The sequence below is a fragment of the Daucus carota genome, chromosome 7, assembly GCF_001625215.2.
Source record: "Daucus carota subsp. sativus chromosome 7, DH1 v3.0, whole genome shotgun sequence".
NCBI lineage: Eukaryota > Viridiplantae > Streptophyta > Magnoliopsida > Apiales > Apiaceae > Daucus > Daucus carota.
Window position 1 is genome coordinate 15,250,330 of NC_030387.2, and position 11,524 is coordinate 15,261,853.

General features: G+C 37.4%; 1 long non-coding RNA gene across 2 annotated transcripts; it reads right to left on the reverse strand.

Annotated features, from left to right (window-relative positions):
* Window positions 1-9,117: 9,117 nt before the first annotated feature.
* On the reverse strand, window positions 9,118-10,812 carry LOC135148087 (uncharacterized). Of its 2 annotated transcripts, XR_010285971.1 has the most exons (5): window positions 10,603-10,812; window positions 10,348-10,411; window positions 10,069-10,157; window positions 9,938-9,984; window positions 9,118-9,318 (listed from the first exon to the last, which is right to left on the reverse strand). It is a non-coding gene; the product is annotated as an uncharacterized LOC135148087 (long non-coding RNA). The 2 variants fall into 2 exon arrangements; XR_010285970.1 differs by having other exon boundaries at window positions 10,348-10,812.
* Window positions 10,813-11,524: the final 712 nt, after the last annotated feature.

Genomic DNA, 11,524 nt, shown 5'->3' on the forward strand with positions numbered 1-11,524 from the left:
GAAAGACTCTACGGAGTTTTGAAAACTTATGAACTGGAGCAAGTTCAGAGTAAACAGAGATATGGCTGGGGTAAAACACAGAACCATTCGAGAGCTCTAGTTGTTGAGTCACCTGTACCGGAAGAAAAGAAGGATGTTGTTGTTCCTTCTAAAACCACTCAGGAGTTTGTTGTACCTGAGATGGGTCAGACTGCTTCTTCCAGTGGTGACGAAGAGTTCTATACAATGGAAGAGCTTGAACTGTTAGAAGATCAATCTCTATCCCTGTTTGCCAAGAAGTTTGGAAACATGAGATTCAGGAAGAATCCCTCCTACAAGTACAAACCTACTGTCAACAAGTTTCAAAAAGGAGGTTATTCATCTTCAACAAGCAAAGGAGGATACAAGACTGGGATGGTGGACAGAAGTAAATTTAAATGTTTCAACTGTGGTGAACCTGGACACTTTGCAACTGAATGCAAACTGCCCAAGGTTCAAGGAAAGAGAAAGGATTCGTATGATGAGCTGAAGCAGAAGTATGATGCACTGGTTAGAAAGCATCATGGTACTTCTGGAAGTCAAAGTTTCAAAAGCAAATCTTATCTGGCAGAAGGCAAAAGCTGGGATGATACAGATAGTGATGAAGAAGAGCAGATTGGGAATGTTGCTCTCATGGCTAATGCTGGATCATCTTCACCTCCTCCTGCTGGAAGCTTTCAGGTAGATCCTACATGCCCTAAACTGTTTATGCAATTAGGACTTGAAAGAGATGATGCTATTAAAAGGTTGAAAGCTGCCAATCTTAAAATTGATACTTTAGTATTAGATATTCATGCTTATAAAATGAATGAGATGAAAGTATTAAAACCTAAAATAGAACAATTGACTATGGATTTAGGATTTCAATGTGCTAAAGTCAAAGTTCTAGAGAAAGGTGAGATTGCGTTAAGACTTCAGCTAGACGAAGAGAAAGTGAAATGTAAAGCCTTTAAGGATGCCTCCATGATAGTCAAAGAACTTAATGATAAACAAGAGATCAAGAGAACTGTTGGAATAGGTTTTGACTATAACAAATCCGTAGGTAAGGCTAGTAACATTACTCCCTTTAAGAAGAGTGCAAAGGAGAGAGGAATTCCTTTTGTTTTGAAAGATTCCCCTCAACCTTTGTTTAAGGCCTCAGAAGCTGAACCTCTGTTAGAAACTCCTGTTGTCATTAAATATGAACTCAAACAGGAAGACCTTAAAATGAAAGAGAGTAATGAGAAGAGAGATGAGATCCTGACATCACTGAAACCAATCAAAGTGAAAGGCAATGTTAGATTGCCTAAAGCTGGTTTAGGTGTCAACTCTGAGAGAACTAAATTCAACAAGCCTAATAGTTTTGTGAATAGTAAGAACAAGAACAATAGATGTCATTCTACTGAGAACTTTAAATCTGATAACAAGGTTAGAGTAGAATCTATTGATGTTCCTACTACTATGACTGATACTCCTGTTGTTCCTGCTTTTGATGCATGTCATAAATACTGTGGTGTTGATAATTGTATGACTTGTGCTTTCAATTTGATGTCTGCTTATTTTAAAAATTTGCATGCTAAAAATGAAAACACATCACCTAGACAACACACAAACAACAAGCATGCTAGATCAAAGACTGCTAGTCCTTCTCACAAGAGAAAGGAGACTTATGTTCCAAAGCCTAAAACCAAGGTTTATAAGGCTGTCGTTATGGAAGTAAGTTCAGTCAAATCTGAACCAAGTATCAGTCCAAGGGGCTCTGTTGTTACACCTGATAGAAATCAGTTCTTTAAGTTTGCTGGACCCAATCAAGTGTGGGTCCCAAAGAATGTTTAATCAAGTTGTCTTTTGCAGGGTGCCAGTGGAATTGTTCGTGTTACCTGGGTGCTTGACAGTGGAGCGTCAATGCACATGACTGGCAATAGATCCCTGCTGGAAGACATAAGAGAAGGAGCTGGCCCGACAGTGAGTTTTGCTGATAATAGCAAAGGTCGTACTGTGGGATATGGCAAGTACAAGATTGGAAGGATCATCATAGAAGATATTGCTATAGTTGAAGGACTTCAACATAATCTCCTGAGTGTCAGTCAGTTTTGTGACAAAGGATATTATGTTCATTTTGAAAAGGAGATATGTATCATCAAACATATCAAGGATAAGCGTCCTTCGCTGTGTGGCATAAGGAAAGGCAATATATTCGTAGCTGATTTATCTTCAGGACCAGGAAACGAAGTTCACTGTTTCTACGCCAAAGCGTCTACTGAAGATAGTTGGTTATGGCATAAGAAGCTCTCACACCTCAACTTCAAAACCATGAACTCTCTAGTCAAGAGAGATCTAGTGAGAGGTTTGCCTTCCCTGGAATTCTCAACTGATGATCTTTGTGAAGCTTGTCAGAAAGGAAAAGCGAAGAGAGCATCTCACAAAGGCAAAACCATCAATATCATTACAGATCCACTTCATTTGTTGCATATGGATTTGTTTGGCCCCGTGAATGTTGCATCTATTGATGGAGGAAGATATGCCTTAGTCATTGTGGATGACTTCTCGAAATTTACTTGGGTTTACTTCCTGGCTTCTAAGGATGAAACCCCGTTGACAGTAATTGATCATATAAAGTTAGTTGAATTGGATAAAGGTGTGCCAGTCAAAGCTGTAAGGTCAGACAATGGCACAGAATTCAAGAATCAAACTCTAATCAACTTTTACTCTGAAAAGGGAATTAGAAGGCAGTATTCAGCTCCAAGGACTCCTCAGCAGAATGGAGTCGTCGAAAGAAAGAATCGTACACTGATCGAAGCTGCAAGGACTATGATTGCTGAAGCAAAGCTTCCTCTGTACTTTTGGGCTGAAGCTGTGTCTACTGCCTGCTATACCCAGAATAGAACTTTGATCAACAAGGATCATATGAAAACTCCATTTCATCTGTTTAACAACAAGAAACCTTATGTCAAACATCTTCATGTCTTTGGAGCCAAGTGTTATGTTCTCAAGGATGGAGAAGAGAACTTGAACAAGTTTGAACCAAAGGCATTTGAAGCAATTTTTGTTGGTTATACTAATAATGCTTATAGAGTTTTTGTAATTGATTCTCTGTCAGTGAAAGTTAGTGTCAATGTCACATTTGATGACACTAAACTTCCAAGTATACAATCTGCTGATCCATCTGAATCTCTGAAGTTTGATAACTACCCAGATTCAGATTCAGATGATGATGTGCCACCTGAGGTTGCAACAGGTGATGACAACAATGATGATGATCCAGGCAATGGTGGAGGAAATGGCAATAATGCTGGAGATTCCACTGATGCTAGTGGTGGATCATCAAGTCAACCTGGCAACAACTCAGGGGGAGCTGGTGGATCAACTAGTCATACACATCAGCCTAATGATAATACTGCTGAATCATCAAGGACACAACTTCCAAGGGAAAGGATTTGGAGCAGAGATCATCCCTTTGATCTGATTATTGGTGATCCTGATGTTGGTGTAAGGACTAGAAGTGCTACGACAAATGAATGTCTATTCTCTGGTTTTCTATCACAATTAGAACCAAAGAAAGTTGATGAAGCACTTGCTGATCCTGATTGGGTTCTTGCCATGCAAGAAGAACTCAATCAATTTGAGAGACAAGAAGTCTGGGCCCTGGTTCCAAGACCAAAAGGAAAGTCTACAATTGGATCTAGATGGGTCTTCCGTAACAAGTTAGATGGTGATGGCATTGTTGTGAGAAACAAAGCCAGACTGGTTGCAAAAGGTTATTCTCAGGAAGAGGGAATTGATTATGATGAAACCTATGCTCCAGTTGCTCGTCTTGAAGCCATCAGAATATTTCTTGCATTTGCTGCACACTCCAACTTCAGAGTTTATCAGATGGATGTGAAAAGTGCATTTCTGAATGGAAAGCTGGAAGAAGAAGTATATCTGGAACAGCCCCCTGGCTTTGAAAATCCAGAATTTGCTGATTTTGTGTACTTCCTATTCAAAGCTGTCTATGGGCTTAAGCAGTCACCAAGGACATGGTATGACACCCTCTCTGAATTTTTAATTGAAAATAAATTTACTAGAGGTGTCATAGACAAAACTCTCTTTTACAAATTGCATGATAATGATATGATATTTGTTCAAATATATGTTGATGATATTATATTTGGTTCTACTAACGATAACTTGTGCAAGAAGTTTGCTAAGTTAATGCAGAGTAATTATGAAATGAGTATGATGGGTGAACTATCCTACTTCCTTGGTCTTCAAGTAAGCCAAAAGGAAGATGGTATATTTATTTGCCAGTCAAAGTATGTCAGAGATCTTCTAAGGAAGTACAATCTAGAAGACTCTTCTCCGGCAAAGACACCCATGGCCACTGCCACAAAGCTTGACCAGGATAAATCTGGTAAGAAAGTTGATATTACAAGCTATCGAGGTATGATTGGCTCATTACTTTATCTTACTGCAAGTAGACCAGATATCATGTTTGCAACATGTTTATGTGCTAGGTTTCAGGCTGATCCTAAGGAATCACATCTTATAGCCGTCAAAAGAATCTTTAGATATCTTAAGGGTACACCTGGTTTAGGTATTTGGTACCCTAAGAATACTGGTTTTGACTTAACCGGCTATACAGATTCTGATTATGCAGGTTGCAGGATTGATAGAAAGAGTACGTCTGGAAGCTGTCAATTTCTAGGACGTCGATTGGTTTCCTGGTACAGCAAGAAGCAACACTCTGTGTCCACTTCTACTGCTGAAGCTGAGTACATTGCTGCTGGCAGTTGCTGTGCTCAGATTCTCTGGATCAGGAATCAATTAAATGATTATGGTATTTCTGTCGACAAAATTCCTATATTTTGTGACAACACCAGTGCCATAGCCATTTCAAACAATCCAGTGCAACACTCCAGAACCAAGCACATAGATATCAGGTATCATTTCATTCGAGAACATGTCATGAATGGTACTGTGGTGTTACATTTCGTACCCACAGCTGATCAGATTGCAGACATCTTCACTAAACCACTTGATGAATCCACTTTCTCTAAGTTGGTTTGTGAGCTAGGGATGTTAAATATGCCATGATTCTCTTTGTATATTTTATATATTTGTTTTATATATATTATTGTATATTTTTGTGAATTTTCTGTGTAATTATATGTATTTTATTAGATTTTATATAATTGTTTGTATATTATCTGATACTTTTCTGAGTAATTATGCATGTTCATATATGTTATTGTTAATTTTCTAAGTGCTGCATACTCCCCTGTATTATTGTTCAAGCATTTAGATAATTATTTGTGTCTATTTTGTATTTTTCAAAATTAATTAAACATAAATATTAGTTTTTAAGTTAATTCATTTTAATGAATTAAAGTTAAATTCATAAATATTTATATTTAATTAAAGTTGAATTTTACAAATTATATGTGTAATATATTATATATATTATTTGTATTAGATTTTTGATTTTATGTGTAAAAGGTTTTATTTCAAAAGAAAATCAAAAATCATAATATTTGTATATATATTTCTGTTTTTATTTTTAATTAACTCGGCATGACAATCTAAAAGATTGTCATACCGAGTCTGTTTTAGTCGGTTTCAGGTATTTCGGTATGACATGTTGTGGTTTGTCATACAAGCTTCTGTGAAACTCGGCATGACAATTTCTATTATTGTCATACCGAGTTATACACCTACCTCGTTCAAAACCTCGGTATGACAATTCGTTAAATTGTCATACCGAAGTGTAACCCGTATGACATAACACTCCTTTGTCATACTGACGCTTTAACAAACCCGTATGACATATTTAAACATTGTCATACTGGTTACTTCATCTTCCCCATTCATCACACACACATACACGCACCGTTTCCAACTCGGTTTTCAAGTTTCTTCCATAAAAACTTGCTGGTTACTCTTTTTCAAGCACGATTTTGCTTGCTGGTTACTATTTAATCACGAGTTAAGCTGTTACTCTGCCCGATTTTGCTTTGTTTTCACCGAGTTTAACCGAGTCGACCGGGTCAGGACGAGTTTGACCGAGTTTAAGCGTTTTGTTGCCGGTTCTGTGATTATTTGGCTGTGGAGTACCAGTACAGATCGATTTGCACTTGTTTGAATTCAACTGCTTTTGAAACCCTAACCTTGAGTTCGAATTTTGGGGTTTTTAGTAAAGTTAAGGGCTCGTTTGGCTAATTGGAAGTTAGTTGGGACTTAGTTGGATTTAGTGGAACTTAATTGGACCATTTTCAATTTAATTAATTTTTAATTCGAGTTTAACCTTTTAATTCGAATTATTAATTAATTGATTAATTGTTAATTAATTATTAATTGAAATTTGCGAGATATTTGAGAATTAACTTTTTATTTGAAAAATTCTCGCTTAATTCAATTCTTAATTATAAAAATGGCTGGCCAATTTGTGATCGGGGAGACGAACTACAATGGGTACTTAGACCCTGATATCAGTTTAGTGAGATTCCGACCGTGGGTGAGATTCCTGAATAGTCAAAGTTTAGTCAGCACGGCGATCACCGCTCATGCTGATTTACAGATTCGACCACTCCAAGACTTTTACTCCTCTGCCATCAACACTACATTGCTGGAAAGCTTCAGAGTCTCGGGAAATATTGGTGCTGGACGAAGTATCACTATATCTGTGGATGATGTAAATAGGATTCTTGGATTTCCACGCGACAACTTTGCTGAGATTCCTACAGATGCTGAGATTATCTAATTCTTTCAGACCATTCACTATCAAGGAGAGATTCATCTACCGAGAATGCTGAAAGGGAATCTTAAACCAGAGTGGGACTTGTTCTTCGACACGCTGGCAAAAGTCTTTTCACCTACCACTCGAAGCAACTACAACATCATATCTTCCCTTCTTCAGATCATTGGGTTCTGTATTGTTCACAATCGACGAATCAACTTTGGCAAGTTGCTTCTTCAGTCGATTTTAAAGAAGTTAGGACCACTCAGCAGCCGATCAGTTGCACAGAATGCCAAAGTGATATGCTTTTTCCCTCGGTTCTTGATGCTCTTTCTGAATGACAAGATGACAGACGCGGAGAAGAATTCATACTTCAATTCTCCAATTGCACCAACTCCGCGTGCCTGTACTAAACTGATGAAGTCTCTGACCAACAAGAGAAAACATGAAAATGTTCCCCTTGTCATAACTCCATACCTGTTGGAACAGTTCAATGCTCAACAACAACTGCATCAGTTTCAAGTGGCTCAGGAACATCAACCGCAACAACCTCAACCACAACCAGAACACCAACAACCTGAACCCCACCAATCACCACATCAATCTCCACATCAGTCACCACACCAATCACCACATCATTCCCCTCTACATCAAACACACACAGTTGAAGACGAACGTCAGGAATACAACTTCTTCGAAACCCAACCGTCGTCATCTGAACCACTACCGCAACAACAACACACCCACGTTTACCCACAAACACAATCAACCTCACAACCACTACCTGCTGACTCTACCTCTAATCCAGAGTTGCAGTCCTTTCGAAAGGACCTACAGGTAGCTCAGGTACTTTCTGACTTCTCTTCTAACTTTAATATTGATATGTCAGATTATGTTTGTGACCTTGATTTTGTTTTCCAGCCTACCAGCAATGAACCTGACAACACACAGGTTCATAACCTAGCTGAAGATTCTCTTCAACAAATATTCGTTTTTCCAAACACATCAACCAACACTTCAATGCAACCTGTTCGTAAAGTTGCGAGGAAACGGAGTTCGAGTAGTTTATTGAGTCAACCCGCAGCTCTGTCTTCCATTAAGAAGCCAAGGTTGGAAGCCCTGGAGACATCTGCAGCCTCATCCTTGCCTTCCCAAAAAGGCTTGGACTTGGAACAGGCAATGAAACAGTCTCTGGACTCATTCTCTCAACAGAATGATGCCATTGAAGTTGACCGTCCTGCCACGGTACCCTGTACAGAGTCAAGCACTGCGCTAGCACTCACGCTAGTGCAAGACCAAACAGATACACAGGTTACTATGTTTACTGATTGCACAGATTTTCAAAATCCAATTAGTATGTATGAAAACTTTACTGATCGCACTTTCTTTGATGATCAGGAGGAACTTGGCAGCTTGCAAGTAAATCTGCCCTCGCAGGCATTCGGAGGACAATTTGTTCCTCCACTACCTTTGAACCCATCTCAGGGGACATTGGTAGTTTACACAGGTACAGCTGGAAGAGTGAATACTATGAGTGAAGAAAGGCAAACACCGAGCGATACACATGCACGTGAGGCTAGTGAAACAGCTTTGAGTGTACGTGAGGTGAGTGCACACACTGACCCGGCTCTGTTTGAGGAACAAATGTCTAAGCTTAGAGCTGAATTAGCCCGAATGATTGCTGAAAATGAGAGGCTAAAGGGTGCACAGTTGGTGACCCTAGAGAAGAAAGCTGATGAAAGGCCATCCAGTTCTTCCAGGGATGAGCTTAAAGGAGAAATTCATGAGTTGACTGTCGAGATGAGATCTAATCATGCACTGTATATGTCAAAATTTGAAGATATCGACAGGAAACTGGATCAACTCCTCAGGAACTCAAAGTCAGATGCTGATACCTCCAGAGAGGATCCCTCAACTAAGGGCACTACACCATAGATGCACTTACGCAACGCCAAAAACAAGTTGCAGAAAGCCAAAAAATTGTTGCCGTAACCCTGAAAAGGGAAACAGCAACACTTTTTCGGTGTTGCCTTCAGCACCGCTGCCGTAGTGACATGTAGCAACACTTTTGCAACACTAGGATTATAGTTGCAATACTCACTCACGGCATCAGTTTGTTACACCTATAGCAACATTCAATAGTGTTGCAATAGAGTCTAAAATTATGTGAAATATGGGCCCACCAGTGAGCCCCATTGGTGGGCCCCATTGGTGGACCCCACTGATTGGTCCATTGGATTTCTTTTAGTATGCTTGTGGGACCATATTTATGACAACATTTTTGTTGAAACACTTTATGAACTCTTAGAACATATTTTAAGCAAATGGTTGCAACATTATATATCACTACTGCAACACTTTTATAGTTAAATTTTGACATGACCTTTATGCAAAATGCACTTCCCAAATAAAATAACTTGATATTATAATTTCATCAATACCAAATCATCCCATCAAATACACACAAACCAATCATCCAACCAAAAACATATACTACTTCAAAGTCTAATACTATAGTTAAATAGTTAACTTCGACAAATTGCTCCACATTTTTTTCCATGATTTGTATTGCAACCTCCGGTGTAAACACCACCAGTCGAGCCAACCTGAAAAAAAGAATTTTAAAAAAATATATCATATATTTGCATACTAAATGTACTAGCTAGCTAGTTTATACATACATGTTAGAATCAAACCCTTCTAGAATAATAATGATATAATCAAAACTTCACACATCCAGCAGCCAGATATTACCAAGGGACAAATTTTCAGAAATTATGGGTGTTGGAATTCAGTTTGCAGATAACATCAGCTAATATATTATATGTACTATATATATCATACATATAACAGGAAGCTGGTAGTAGTTGTATGAAATAAAAAAAAAAGTTGCTAAGAAAAAAAATAGAGCTGAAGCTCTCTGCATAGAACAAGGGTGGAAGTAGCCTCTTGTGTGTACTAGTAAGCCGTAGAACAACACACTGGAGTGTAGTAGGCTGAAAGAAAAGAATAGAAAAAAGAGCATAAGCTCTGTGTCCTGTCTTATGTATGTGAAAAAGACTGAAGCCTAGTGTGTGTAACAAAATTGTAGCTGCGTGTTACATTAATATACAAGTTGTGTGTTTGCATATTAATGTTTTTCAAATTTTTGGGTGTAAGGCTCATACACGTTTCCAACAATACATGAAAACAACTGCAGAGAGCAAGAGATATATATTGGCTTACATCTTCTGTGAATGAAACTTGTGACAGTCTTGCTTGATTCGGAAAATCTGAGGAAACACATAAGTATAAGATCCATACATTGTGTGTGCCACAATGAATAAGTGAGGATATAATTATGGAAGAAAATGTACCAAGACAGGCCTGGATTCATCATCGTAGCCGGAAACATAAGCCACACCATCAGCAATCTCAGCAGAGAACTCATCAGCTATCAAATTCTCTGCATTTACAAGCATCACAATGATTTCATAATCTATATCTCTGACTTAAGAAAAGAGAGGGAGAGAACAAACAACAGAGTACATACACATACAGAGTACATACACATACATTATCTCAAGTTCTACACATACAAAATCTCAATCCCTGCAAATAGATGTAAATGAAAAGGTTAAAATTAAGAGTAATACCTGATAATATCGCTAATTGAGCTCGATTTAAGAATACCCAATTGACTGCACCCCAATCAGACCCCTAATTGAAGAAACGAGCTTCAGCTTGAACCCTAATCTCCACAGAGAGAGAGAGAGAGAGAGAGAGAGAGAGAGAGAGAGAGAGAACAAACTACAGAGTACATACACATACATCATCTCAATTTCTGCACATACAAAATCTCAATCCCTGCAAATAGATACAAATGAAGAGGTTAAAATTAAAAGTAATACCTGATAATATCCCTAATTGAGCTCGATTTGATAATCCCCAATTGATTGCACCCCACTCAGACCCCTAATTGAAGAAACGAGCTTCAACTTGAACCCTAATCTCCAGCTTCAGCTTGAACCCTAATCTCTAGCTGCGTCGCCGAGGTGTGAGGTGTGTGTTTGTGTTAGAGACAGTGTGTAAAGTGAATATGTATCAGTGGGTATGTTCAATTATTTCATCCACATAAACGCGGCAAATTGTCCCGCTTCTCACACCCCAAAAGCAATCGGTCTCCCTTCTTTCACACACCTTTTTTTCAGTTTTTTAATTTTTAATTTTTATTTATATTTTAATTAATTTGTTTATTCAAAACACACCATTTACACATATTTTATAATTGACAATATTTTGACTAAAATTTACACATATTTTATAATTGAAAAAAAAATTATAACATTAAAAAGTACATCTAGTATATTTTAAAATATAATTGTTTTTCTAAAATAATAAATAACTAATTTTTAATATTTTGTCAAAGATTTAGTCAATTTGACTTCTTGAAAACCAAAACGGACATGTAATTTGGGACTGAGGGAATATATTTTAATATAATGATAAATTAATATTTTTAAATAATAAAATATATTAGTTTAATTTTGTGTGAAATAGTATTTTTAAAATTTTATTTAATTAATTTTCATTTTAATTTTATTAGCATGACATATTTTAAAATTATTTAAATAACTAAATTTTATTCACCTTACCACTGACTTTGCGTTAAAATGTTTATTTATATATCTTTTTGGACTTTGTTTTATTTTATGATCACTAATTGTTCACTTTAAAATTTTTAATTAAAATACATTTAGTTAGCATATTGAGGCCACACATTTTAGTGTTGCAATGTTCAACGTTTCTTAGACTAGGAGAACACCATGTATA